The following is a 14,429-nucleotide window of genomic DNA, read 5'->3' on the forward strand; positions in this document are numbered from 1 at the left end:
GCTGAATTCACAAGAAAATTAACTTAGTATAATCCATTATTTTTTAAACATTTCCTAAAATCTCCTATTGCTTACGCTTCATAAATAACACCTTTTAATGATAGATCTTTAGTTTCAGCACAGGTCTTAAAGGATAGCCATATTTTGAAAGGGTCTTAGAGACACCTAAAATATTTCATGTGTCTCTCAAATTAGACAGCTGTCTCTCATCTGGAAGACCTTCCATAACAGAGCTCTTTTTTTTTTTTTTTTGCTTTTTTTTCTTTCTTTTTTTCTTTACATTTTTTTTAATTTAATTTTTAAATTTTTTATTGAGATATAACTGACAAATTGTACATATTTAATGTATACAATGTGATGATTTGCTATACATATGCAGTGTGAAATTATTACCATACATTATCACATTAATGAACACATCCATCACTTCACATAGTTACTTTTTTTTTTTTCTTTTTTTGGTGAGACCACTTAAGATCTACTCTCTTAGCAAATTCAAGTATACAATACAGTATTGTTAACTCTAGCCACCAAGCTGTGCATTAAATCTCCAGAGCCTATTCATCTTACAACTCAAAGTTTATACCCTCTGACCAACACCTCCCCACTTCCCCCACTCCCAGCCCCCGGCAACCACCATTCTACTCTCTGTTTGTATGAGCGAAACAGGGCTCTTTCAGCTCTGAGACAAAGCCATGAAAGGGCGGGATTTAGCGTGTGGCTGAATCTGAGGTTTGCCATACCCGGGTCTAGGGAGGAGTTCTTTTCCTACCCCTCTGCACCAGGAGTGCCGAGTGGAGACCAGGCCATGAGGGGGACTGACCACCTGGGCCAGAGTCTTGCCAGGGGGATCTGCACAATCTTCACACTGATCCCATAAGCCCAAGGCCAGCAAATTGCGCCTCTGAGGACAGCAAAGAGATTAAGCCTGCAATGCATGTGTGACATCAAGAGAAGTGTATACCATCGCTGGACACAGCGACAAGTGGAGACCAAGGTGACACCATGATTTCCTTTTTACTCTGTGGGGGTGTCATGGAAACCTCTCAAGCATAAGCAGGGGTCGAATCATACGGCAGGGACCCCAGCTAGTTCGTACAAGTTCAGTAGCGGATTCCAGGAAAGTCAGGCCACGTGAGTTCAATGGCTAACTGTATGGGCATCAAGTTACTTAAACTCTCAGAGCCGCAGTGTTTGCAATTATATAATGGGCAAATAATTATTTTCTCGTATAAGGATTAAACAATTTTTCTATTTTTGTGTTTACACCTGTGTGTACACACACGTGTGCCTACTGCCTATAGATAGGAAAAACTCTATAAATAGTTAATTACCACTACTATCACTATATACAGGCAATACTTCATTTATGAAAATGTTTTCATTTTCCAAAAATTTTTTTAAAGATTTTATTTATTTACTTCTTTTGAGAGAGAGAGACAGAGAGCGCGAGTCAGCAGGTGAGGGGGGATGAGGAACAGAGGAAGGGGGAGAGAGAGACTCCCAAGCAGACTCCCCGCTGAGCACAGAGTCCAACACAGGGCTCGATCTCAAGTCCCTGAGATCATGAGCTGAGTGGAAATCAAGAGTTCGATGCTTAACCCACTGAGCCACCCAGGCGTCCCTTCATTTTCCAAAATTTAATTTTTAAGTTAGGACTTGGAACTTAGAAAGTATTTCATCATGTAAAAATGATGACCAGCCTCAACCATGCCTATATAAGCCTCATCAATCCACTTGTGGTTGAACTATGGCACTATTAGTTTAAGGAGCTCACAGCAGTTAAAAATCCAAGCATCATCAGGGCCGAAGTCTACCCAGCTGAACCTTCACATCCCTGAACATGTCACTGGCAATTCCCCCGATGTCGGCCCCAGTGGTGGTGGGGGGTGGAAGCTGTCACTTCCATGGGGCTGTCCTGGACCCCAGATGACACAAGGGTCCCTGGGCAGTGGGAGGGTAGAGGGGGTGATGAAGAGACAAGGGGAGGGAGAGTTACGAGAAGTAAAATCATTGGGATGAATATAATATGTCAACTATATTTTAATTGATTTTTTTTTTTTAAAAAGGAAAGCAAGCCCAACACCTTAGTCCAGCTTGACACACTCCAGAATCCCCCAGCTACTGTTCGAACAGCTCAGCTCCAGAATAATTTGGCTGTGTGTTACCACCATGCATACCGCAAATGCAGAACCGACATCAGTGAGCCAGGACTGGGGGGGGGGGATAGGCTTAATTTTACAAAAAGATTATCTAGAAGTGAAGGCATGAAATATATAACATTAAGGTGATTTCATATCACACTCACCTGAAGTATTCAATTATCTGTCAGCTGAACCGGGAATATACTTTTTTGAGATTTAAGCAAACGGAAAAGGAAGATGCCTCAGGACAATCAAGAATTTGAAGAACAGGGGCGCCTGGGTGGCGCAGTCATTAAGCGGCTGCGTTTGGCTCAGGGTGTGATCCCAGCATTCTGGGATCAAGCCCCACATCAGGCTCCTGTGCTAGGAGCCTGCTTCTTCCTCTCCCACTCCCCCTGCTTGTGTTCCCTCTCTCACTGGCTGTCTCTGTCAAATAAATAAAACAAAATCTTAAAAAAAAAAAAAAGAATTTAAAGAACAAGGAGGAAATTATTTAGGGAAGGAAATAAAAACAGAAAATGCAGCCAAAAGATCAGGATGAGCAATTTACGATTTCACATGCCACGTAACTTTACATTTCCTAGAGTTAAAAAGTTCTGGCTTCCAGTGAGGCTAATTATAAGATAATTTTACCAACTGAAAATTTTGATAAGCTTTAGAGTACTGCTTAATTGGTGGCTTTTCCACAGTTGAAAGATATGCCTTTGCTGGAGTGGGGAGAGAAAATGGGCGTGGGAGGGACAAAAATAAGAAAAAAGCAGAGGAAGTCTTTCGGTGGTAGCCGTGCTGGTTAAAAGAGGCTGGGTGATAAATCCTTCACAGAGATGAATTTCAATTAAGCACTTTTATTTGTCTTTTCCTGGCTTCTGAATCAAATATGTTTTATTGTCATTTTAAAAAGGACGTCTTTGTGAAGGACGAGTGCGAATCAGGGAATCACACCGACCCGCCCCAGCATCCCGCGGGTCTCTGTGTGAACAGGCCAGGTAACAACATGCTAGGGACGAAATGATCTGAACCCATGCAAAGGGCCTGGAGCTTGGTGGGAACCGACCTGTGTGGTGGATGGGAATAGGGCACTGCAAAGTCATTCTGGAAACATGGCTTGAACTCCACACGGAATGCACCGGATCCAATTAGGCAGCCCTGACAAGACACTGGAACGGTGTAGTAGTCCTCATAAGGCCTTGCCGTAAAGTCCCAGGTTGGAACATGAGTAAGGGGACTGTGTCTATTCCTCCTCCTCCTGCATATTATCTGACCCTAGACAAGGCAGGGGAGGTAGAAAATTCTCTGAGGCTTCTGTACCATAGCAAATACAAGACAAAGGCAACTGTGTAATCTGCTGAGAGATGGCCCAGAGATAATCTTCTGCCCTGGCATTAGGAACCTAGCTAGTCAGGCCTCTCTGAGCCGTCGCCGTTGCTAAGAAGCATCAGCAACTCAGAAATGCTTTAAACAAGTCTCACTCCTGCCTGTGTCTGCACAGACATGCATGCAACCATGCACTAGTGCAGACTTTATAACCAGTTTACACATGCACGTGCACACAGATGTACATACGTGTGCGCACTGAGACCCAACTCACCCATGCGGGTGCGCACACTTTTGCATGCATGCGTATCCACGCTCACACATATGCGTGCACATGCATACCACTCGTGTGTGCACATGTCCCAATGAGCATGTGTTCATATACGCACACATGCACGCACATGCTCACACAGCACTCAGATGCAGACATATGCAGGCACCGGCACATATGCACACATACACATTCTTACAGACATGCACACATGCACTGACCCACGCGCACAGACGCTCTGGCATTCAGAGAGGCCCACAGAGCCCCCTGAGACAAAGGGAGGCCTCAGACAATTGACCCTTTTGTTGCTGGTCTCAGCAGGAACCCAGAGGAGAGAGAGGAGGGAGGCCTAGGGGTTGGCCCCCTGACCCCAGCCCAGCCAGGGCAGAGGCCCAGGGACATGGAGGTCAGCTGGAGTTTTGTGCTGCTGCCCTCCCTGGAGAACAACCCCCCAGGACATACTGTAAATATTACCAGAATGCACTTAACAAACTCCCACTCAGAGTCCTTCTTTTTAGATTTACACAATTTGTTAATAACAAAATTAAATCACATTTTAATGGCAAGGAAAGAGTAATTTAACATTTTTCAAAATCTCCACCAGCTACAAAAACCTTTTTCCTGCTGCTTCGGCCTAAAATTGCTCCTTTTTTGGAACAGCTGACTGAGGCAGCTGTTTTGTATCACATCTGAGGGTTTTCCATATGACCCAGGGAGCTCAGACAACAGGCAGACCTTGCTGCATTAAAGAGTAATCCGAGAATAATTTGCCATAAAACCCCCCAAAGTGCACCAGCTGTAGCCGGATACGCCCTATAAAGCACCACGTAGACTGCATGGATCTTGTAAAATAATCATAATAATTCTAGAAAACGCATTTTTAAAACACCTTTAAAAAATTTTTTTTAAGGAAAGAAATGGGTGACACTGTCTTAGGGCACTTCTCTTACATGGGTTCCCTTCCCTGTCCACAGGGTGTCACTAAGCGTCTCTTGCCCACTTGACCAAGGGTGCCTGTGTTGTTGGGACCCCCCTTCTTACAGGTCCACTGTGCTACGTGTTTATGACGTGCTGTCACACTCACAAGCCAGCCGAGAGCTGGTGAGGAGGAAGAGTCCATTAAATGCCAGTCCCAAAGTGGCCCTGCTGGTGAGTGGTGGTGCTCCAAGTCTGGGCCCAGAACCTTCTAGATTGGGCTGATATGCTGGCAGGGGCTATGACCAAGAGTCATTCCCATTTTCAGGGTCAGCTACCAACCAGCCACTGCCCCGATGCTAGCACTCCCTATTCCTCAAGAAAATCTGGAAACCAAGGGCTTTAGTATGAAAACTCCCACGTTTTAAATGCATATGGACTCTGGGAAACAAACTGAGGGCTTCAGAGGGGAGGGGGGTGGGGGAATGGGATAGGCTGGTGATGGGTATTAAGGAGGGCACGTATTGCATGGTGCACTGGGTGTTATACACAAGTGATGAATCATGGAACTTTACATCAAAAGCTAGGGATGTACTGTATGGTGACTAACATAATATAATAAAAAATATTAAAAAATAAAATAAAATAAATGGATTTGCATATTTTTCAAATAATGTGAGCCAAATAAAATATATCAGTGGAATTTGGCCAGGGGGCCACCAGTCTGCAACCTCACTTTACACCTTCCATATTGCCAAGTCTCTCCTCCCTGCGTTCTCAAATCTTCAAATCTGAGTTAATTAGCTTGTGACAAATCTAGAAAAAGCTTTCATGTTATTCATGAGTCTTCTTTCTTTTTCATATAATTATGTGAAGATTTTCTTTAATTTACTCCTTTTTAAGTTTCATGGGTCCAAAGGGTCCATCACAAAATAAACTCCAAAAAAAAAAACTTGTTGCTTATTTTCTTCCTGCAGTTTTCAACTATTCCTTCCCCTTTTATGGGAAATATGGAAAAGGAGCCTGAAGGGGAGAAGAAGAAGCATGGTGTGGACAGAATCTCACACAAACAGAGCCACAGTGTGCTGACACCAGGAAGCCAGCACAGGGAGAAAGTAATCCACCAAATGGTTCCTTAACCCCTTCCCTGGCTGTCTTTCCAACACTGTTATCCCCTGATAATAACTAGGACCCCCTTGCTCCCCACACAAGCACCATCCAGGACTGCTCTTTCCACAGGCATCACCCCAGTTCTTCCTGGCCTCCCATGCCTGACTCTCAAACCCCTGCCACGACTCACTAGTTCTTAGCCTTGGCACCTGTCTAGGGCTTTCTTAGGCACTTGCTACTTCCTCTGAAAAATTAACTGTGCTAAACAGATGCTTATGGTCAGTAGCAATGAGCTTTGGGGTCAAGTGTCCTGACTTTTCTTGCCTTCTCTTCAATGTAAAATGGCGTTGTTGTACGCAGATTAACTTAGACCTCAAAGATGAGGACCAGCAAGGATCCTCGTCTCCCAGGAATTTGTGAGAAATGCAGATTCTTCAGCCCTAATTCTACTGAATCAGAAACTCTGGGGTGTTTTAGCCATTCGTCTAGGGCTAGGTTTAGAAGCACTGAATGAGACGATGTACGGAAATAACATAGCAGTATGCTTGGCGTAGATGACTCTTGTTACCAGCGGTCGTGGTGATGATGATGTCACAGCACATAGTAAAGCTATTTGCACTTTACATGCTCTTAATGTCCTTTCAGTGTCCTCCACTCAACTTCAGGGATTCTCATCACTGCGAGTTCAGGCAGGCTCATGGGCAGGCCTGAGGGTATGTTTTGGGAAACGAGGCCTCCCGCTGCTCCCGGGTGATCACCCAGTCATCAGGGAGAGGTGTGTGCACCCTGCTGAGGTCCACTGTTTGCTGCTGGCCTGCAAGGACACGGCCAGCTTCCTGGAGGCCAAGGGTGAGTCTCCACAGGCGGCAGCCCTGTCCTCCCTTTTGCCATTCTCCTCGAAAGAGGGAGAACACAGCAAGAAAGGCAGGAGGAAGAAAAACGGCAACATATTTTTCATTACTGAGTTTATTTGGTGATATTATCCTTCCTTGGTCCCTTAAAATTAAGGGAAAAAAAACTCAAAAAAATCAAGAAAAAGACACACTAACATTTAGGGAAAGAAAGGGATATGCATAACGTGTAGGATCTTTTCAGATTTGTCAGAAACCTAGCAATTCAGATCTGAAACTTTCAAAACCTGATGTAAAAGATAAGTTGCTAAATCAATGGAAATTAACATTGAACGAACATTGAAATGTAGGCAGCAGTTGTTTAACCAACCTAAGAAAACAGGTTGTTTTTAAGACTCTCAGCCCCAAATGACTAAAAAGGTAAGACCAATGATGGTGCTGTTCCTCACTGCTGTCCCCAAGAACCTGAGCCACACACGGTCTTTTTGGACTAAACATCTTGCTTAAAAAACAACTAGATGGGTTTTCACAAGGACTTGCGTTGGCCCGCAATTCACCCGAAATGAAAACATTTGTTAACCTTGACTTGCTGCCCCACAGTTAGAGCACCGTGGACCCATTCTGCTAGGCATTTTCCAGGGACCAAGCCCCGTGCGCTGTGGGGCTCTGGCAGGGGAGGAGCCCCCTGCTCTCTACCTCAATGCCCTCCTTTGCGGAGATGACAGTAACTGTGGTCCCCAGGAGACACAGGGAAGGAAGGTCTCAGGGCCTGGCAATGGTAAGGGCTTCAGGAGGCTGGCTTTTGTGTTTGTCGTTGTCATTAAGTGGCCATGGTCTATGTCACAGCACCGTGAGTGTGCAGCAGGGCCTGGTTCTTCTTTGCGTGCCTGGTACCCAGAGCTGGACAGTCAGCTTCATGAACTACTGAACTCGCTCCAGGGAGTTCCTCTGATGCTTACAGTTTGTTCACGAATGCATTTTAGGTTTTAGGTTTCAAACAAAATAATTGTGGATTTTGGTTTCTTTGCTTCTCATGATAGGAACTGTTGGGTGTTCTATAATATCATGAATCACACCCTCTTGTCCCAGAAAGCCTACCTTCAATGTAAAAGAAATCAGCATGACAATGGACTTGGATTCTGGGTGCAGCCTACATCACAGAATACCTAACCCAGAAAACTCCGGAACTTTCAGTGGCAAATACTACTTAAGTGAAAACTTGATTACTAAGTCAAAGTGTCAGCCAGGAGAGGAGGAGGAGGCTAAAGAGAAGAAAAGGAAATGTACAAAGGGGAAAAAATAGGTGACGCCCTCAAATGCAGACAATAACAAAAACATTTGAGGGCATTTCTAAGGTGGATTTGGGGCTGTTAAATGCAAGAAAACAAAAGGCTGTTCATAGCCTGTCACAGCAGCTTAGAGACCCCACCACAGCTTGCAGACCCACTCTGACCCCCCAGACCCCCCATCAGGGTCAAGAGTAAAACTCCCAGGAAAGGATCTCTCTTTTTATTGTAAAATACAAAAATAGTTTGAAGAAGCTTATTTCAAAGAAAGAAAAACACTTTCCTCCTTCTAATTTTTACCTACTTTCTCATCTAATCTTCACACACACAAAAAAAATTACACAAAACACATAAACAGACAAACAAAAATCCCTCTGCCCAGGCTTACAGTATATAGGCTAAAATAAAGCATTCTATGAAATATGTCAGCAGCTATTAAAAACGGTACGGTAGATCCATTATTGAAGTAATAATGTATTTTTAAATTACACTTTTTAGTATGAGATAATTGTAGATTCACATGCAGGTATTAGAAATTACCCCAAAGATACAGACATAGTGAAGAGAAGGGCCATATGCACCCCAATGTTCATAGCAGCATTGTCCACAATAGCTAAACTCTGGAAGGAGCCAAGATGCCCTTCAACAGATGAATGGATAAAGAAGATGTGGTCCATATGTACAATGGAATACTACTCAGCCATCAGAAAGAACAATTACCCAACATTTGCAGCAACATGGACAGGACTGGAAGAGATTTTGCTAAGGGAAATAAGCAGAGAAAGACAATTATCATATAGTTTCACTTATTTGTGGAACATAAGGAATAGCAGAGAGATCAGTAGGAGAGGGAAGGGAAGAATGAATGGGGGGTAAACAGAAGGGGGAATGAACCACGAGAGACTATGGACTCTGGGAAACAAACTGAGGGTTTCAGATGCGGGGGCGGGGGTTGGGCTAGGCCAGTGATGGGTATTAAGGAGGGCACATATTGCATGGAGCACTGGGTGTTATATGCAAACAATGACACATGGAACACTACATCAAAAACTAAAGATGCACTGTATGGTGACTAATATAACATAATAAAAAAATTTTTTTTAAATTAAAAAAAATTATATAAAGAAATAGTATAGAGAGTTCCCATGTATCCTTTAACAGTTTTCTCCAATGGTAACATCTCACATAACTACACTACAATATCACAATGAGTATATTGACATCAATACAGTCCAGTTATAGAACGTTTCTGTCACCATAAGGATCTCTTGTATTGCCCTTATAAATGCACCCACTTGGCTCCCATAATCACTCACTGTTTAGCCCCTGGCAATCATCAATCTGTTCTCCATTCCTGTAATTTGTCATTTCAAGAATGTAATCATACAGTATGTAGCCCTTTGGGATGAGATCTTCTCATTCAGCATAATTCTGTCAAGATTCATCCAGGTGGTTACATGCACCAATAGTTCATTCCTTTTGATTGCTGAGTATTTCATGGTATGGACATACCACAGTCTATGAATCTGTTGAAGGACATATAAGTTATTTGCAGTTTGGGGCTATTATAAATAAAGCTGCTATGGAGACGTGTGTAGGAATTTGCATGAATATAAGTTTTCATTTCTGTAAGATAAGCGCCATAAAATTTCTACATATGCGTTGTGAAATTTACTCCTAAGCATTTCTTTTTTAAAAGCAATTGTAAATGGTATTTTTTTCAGTGTTCACATATTTATTGTTAATATATAAAATTGCAGTTGATTTTTGTTTGTTTATCTTGTATCCTGCAACATTGTTAAATTCATTTATTAGTTCCAGGAGCCTAAATAGGCTCCATGGGCTTTCTATGTAGACAATTATGTCTCCTACAAATAGAGTCAGTTTTATTTCTTCCATTCTTATCTATACACCTTTTTCTTTCTTTGTAGTGAGAGCAGACATCCTTGCCTTGTTCCCAAGTTTACAAGGAAAGCATTTAGTTTTTGACATTAAGTATAATGGTAGCTACAGTTTCTTTTTTAGATGCTTTTAATCAAGTTGAAGAAAGTTTTTCGATTCTTATTTTTCTGAGAGTTCTTTTTTTTTAAGATTTTATTTATCTGACAGAGAGAGAGACAGCCAGCGAGAGAGGGAACACAAGTAGGGGGAGTGGGAGAGGAAGAAGCAGGCTCCCAGCGGAGCAGGGAGCCCTATGCAGGGCTTAATCCCAGGACCCTGGGATCATGCCCTGAGCTGAAGGCAGACACTTAATGACTGAGCCACCCAGGCGCCCCTTTCTGAGAGTTCTTGTCATGAATGGGTGTTGAATTTTGCCAAATACTCACTTAAAAAACACTTATCTTCCTTCTAACTACCCCATACCTTCTCCTCCATCTAGTTTTTACCATAAAAAAATTTACACAAATTTAAGATTTTATTTATTTATTTGACAGAGAAAGCGAGAGAGGGAACACAACCAAGGGGAGTGTGAGAGGGAGAAGCAGGCTTCCCGCCAAGCAGGGAGCCCAATGCAGGGCTCGATCCCAGGACCCTGGGATCATGACCTGAGCCGAAGGCAGACGCTTAACTGACTGTGCCACCCAGGAGCCCCTACACAAAACAAATTTAAAAAACAAAACAAAACAGGTCCTCTGTTCAGGTATATAGAACATAGGCTAGGATGAGGCTTTCAATCAAACATGAGCACAGCTGTTAAAGAGTACAGTAGATTCACTGTGAAAGGAGATACAACATATTTTTAAGCAAAAACAAACAAAATAAAACAAAAACAAATCAACTGTAGATACAATGTAGATGTGTGTAATATGTGTTGAGGTGATATTTGATATTAGATGATTATCTATATAATTATAAGGAAAGAAGTCTGGAAGACTACCAAATTATTGGGTGGGAAGGGATGAGGTAGAAAAGGACCTTCACTCTTTTATATTCTTGTTAATGTGTAGTTTGAATGTTTTAACATAAGCTGGTAGTGAATGCTGAGTTTCAAAAAATATCTAATAAAGAAAAAACATGGGGAAAAATCACAGTGCAAAATGCTATGAACCACGTACATTTTTGCATACCCGAATGCAATTTTTATCTTAAGATGCTGTCTTTGTCAGCCTAAAACATGAATGCCTTGGCAGAGAGATACTATTAAACTATGTTCCACCTCCACTCATGGATAAAAAGGACAAAAATTCAAAACAAAGACTCAAGAAAGGAGGTAAAAAGGGACGCCAGGGTGGCTTATTCTATTAAGCATCCAACTCTTGATTTTGGCTCAGGTCATGATCTCAGGGTTGTGAGATTGAGCCCTGCATCGGGCTCCACCCTGGGCATGGAGTCTGCTTGAGATTCTCTGTCTGCCCCATCCCTACCGTCTCCTCTAAGAAAGGAAGAAAGGAAGAAAGGAAGAAAGAAAGAAAGAAAGAAAGAAAGAAAGAAAGAAAGAAAGAAAGAAAGAAAGAAAGAAAAAGAACGGTGGGTGGAAGGAAGGAAGGAAGGAAAGAAGGAAGGAAGGGAGGGAGGAAAAAAACAAGGTTATAATCTCTTGGGGTCACCCCCACCCCAAACAAATTCTCACAGAGGTTTGTCATGATTTGAATTTTTAGGTCAGTATAATCTAAAGGTGGTAACTTCAGACTTTGACGTCAGAGAAGAGAATTTGTCTGAAATGATGGATGTGAAAGAAGCAGTGACTAATATGCCTGCACGCACACGCACACACACCTAGCAGAGTGGAATAAAGACATCTTTCTTCTTCTTCTCCTGCCTCAGACTAGGTTCATGGAAGGACACAACCAGACAAAGAAAGCCCTGCTGAAGTGTGATCATGTGGTCATAGAGAAGAAATGGAGCAGGAAACACAAGAGCCAAAACACTTTCACTAGTTTATAGACATTGCTATGACCCATCATTGCCTCATCAGGAGACAGAGGAAAAATTCTGAGTTTTCTCAATATTTCCAGAACAATTCTCCAGGGTGTCTTCTCTTCCTCTGAAGAGAAAGAACAAACTTCCCAAGGAGTAACCAGGTCCAAGAGACACAGCTAAGGGTAGACCAGCACATCCCACAGCTATCGGTGAAGTATGAGACTACTGCTAACTGCCACCTTGACCCAACAAAGACCCCAAAACACAAACCCACCACTTGATGTTGGTGCTACTTAGACTGTAATGCACTGCCACTCCAAATTGGGATGGGGATGGAGTATGAAGAGCTTAGTAAGTAAAAAAAACTCTGACAGACATAAAAGGGAAAGTCACTAAATAACATAACAAATACCAAACATATAGAAAAATATTTAACCTCATCAGAAACCCCCAAAATGGAAATTTAAACAGTGAGACAGTACAAGTTGGTGATTACCCATGGCAAGGTCTCCCCAAAGACCCTACCTAAATTCCAACCACAGCGCCAGCATTTCTGAACCATATGACCTTGGGCAAATCACTCAATCTCTCCATGCCTCAGTTTCCTTGCTCTAACCTGAGGATATCAACTGTCACTCCCTCCCAGCCTTTTTGAGAAGGCTGTATCAGGTGATGCACTCAAAGCACTCCACAGTGTTAGCACAAAATGATCATTCAGTATCTGTTAGTCATTGTTGATAGTTACAGCAATTAGATCTAGAAAAAAAGTCTGGTAGTAACAAATGCCAGAGTGGAAGGAACACATTCACACCTGTTGGCATAGCCCATTTGGAAAACAACTTGACAAAATGTATCAAGAAGTCATGACACTATTAATACCTTCAGATTGTCCCCAAGGAAATAATATAAAAGCGAAAATCCAAGGATGAACACTAAAGTCCTATTTACAAAGGTAAAAAAAAATTTTTGAAATAATGTAAATATTACCAATAATTATAAGAATAATTAAGTCAATACAATACTTTAACTCAATATTTTGCTGCCACTAAAACTTACAATTAAGAAAAACATATAGCAACAGGGGATTCAAGATCAGGATGTCATATAAAAAAAGCAGAACATAAACAATAAGCATTTCAACACTGAGGTAACAACCACATAACAAAATAAAACATGTGACTCCCTCTCATCCTCAGTTCACCCACCCAAACACTCTTCAGCCCCAGTCAGTATCTCTAGATTTAAAAAAAAAAATCTCCAGATGAGTTGTTCTAAGCCTGGCCCCTTCCCATTAGCCCCATTGTCACCTCCTTGAGAATGTCACTTTTCCTCACAGGAAGTACAGGAAGAGCTTTTTAAGGGGCTGCCTTTCTTCAGATGAAAAATCAGAGCTGATCACACCATTGCATCTTGTGGAAGACGCATGTGGGACTCCCAGTGGCCAAGTGATAAAGCCAAGACCCTAAGGCTACCTCACCTGTCTCTTTGCCCCTTTTTCAACCATTCCATCTCTTTCATTCCTACCCAGGACATAAAATCACCCCAGGCTCCCCAACACAATGTACTGTTTCACTTCCTTTCATATCCCATCTCCCTCAATGCTCTTCTCTCCTCATTCACTTTTGAAAACTCCCATTCATCCTATACACTCCTTCAGATATCACAACACCTAGGTGGCTTCAATGCCCCACTCTGCCTTTTATCAGTTCTTCATCTGGCTAATTCTGCGTGGCACATGCAAGAGCTACAGTCTGTACACAGATCTCCCCACCATCCTGCAAGCTCTTGGAGAGTGGGTATTTCTCTTCTATCCCAAGCTGAGTCCAGTACCACATGAACAGCAGGAGCTCAATGAGCATTTGCTGAAAGTATGGGTTTTATATTCATTTCATTAATGTTTTTATGCAGTTGTCTGTGTTTCTAACTCACATCAAGCCCATATTTTACTCCCTGATTTGGACAGTCAACAGAACGGCCAACCCAGTGGCCTCCCTGTTCTGCTAGAGCCACACAGCAGCCAAGAACATTCTGCATCCTCACCATGGTGAAGGAGACATATCTGTATAAGGCACCCAACTAGGTTATTTTTTCCAGGAGCCTAAGAAAAGATTACAGGATGAACTGAACACCAAAGATTCTAATTGCTGTTTAAAAGTCAAGAGAGAAAAAAACAAAACAACATGCCCCAAACTCAGAAAACTGTTTGGATGTCTTCAAACTTTAACCTGACAGTTTGTAACACCAGCATGTCCATTGCATTGTTTTGGTTCAATGGCCAACAATGACAAAGTTGTATTATGTTTCTCTACTGTGGTAACTGCCCATTAAATGCATGTGAAATACAGGGTTCCAAACCCATCATCAATGTTTATAAAAAGCCCATTGTGTACAAGACACTGAGGAGGGCATAAAGAGGTACATGGCATTGTCCCTGAGCTCAGAAAGCACCACATAAACCAAGGAAATAGCTACACTACCCACTGTGTGAAGTGCCAGGAGTTCATAGGAGGGTGATCTTGCTGTGAGAGAGATTGATCAAGAAACCTCCACAAAGGAGCTGGGACTTGAGCTGGGTCTCAAGGGATTGGCAGGATTCAGATAGCTATGGAGAACAGGGGAGGGCATCATGGGGGGAACCTCAGCATCAGCAATAGTTTAGCAGTAATAAATTTGAGTC

General features: G+C 42.4%; 1 protein-coding gene across 9 annotated transcripts in view; it reads right to left on the reverse strand.

Moving 5' to 3' along the window:
* The window catches only part of ACOXL (acyl-CoA oxidase like), a 354,068-nt gene that overhangs the window by 242,057 nt on the left and 97,582 nt on the right, over positions 1–14,429 (reverse strand). The window lies entirely within an intron of this gene.

This window comes from Ailuropoda melanoleuca, chromosome 4 (genome assembly GCF_002007445.2).
Source record: "Ailuropoda melanoleuca isolate Jingjing chromosome 4, ASM200744v2, whole genome shotgun sequence".
Classification (NCBI taxonomy): domain Eukaryota; kingdom Metazoa; phylum Chordata; class Mammalia; order Carnivora; family Ursidae; genus Ailuropoda; species Ailuropoda melanoleuca.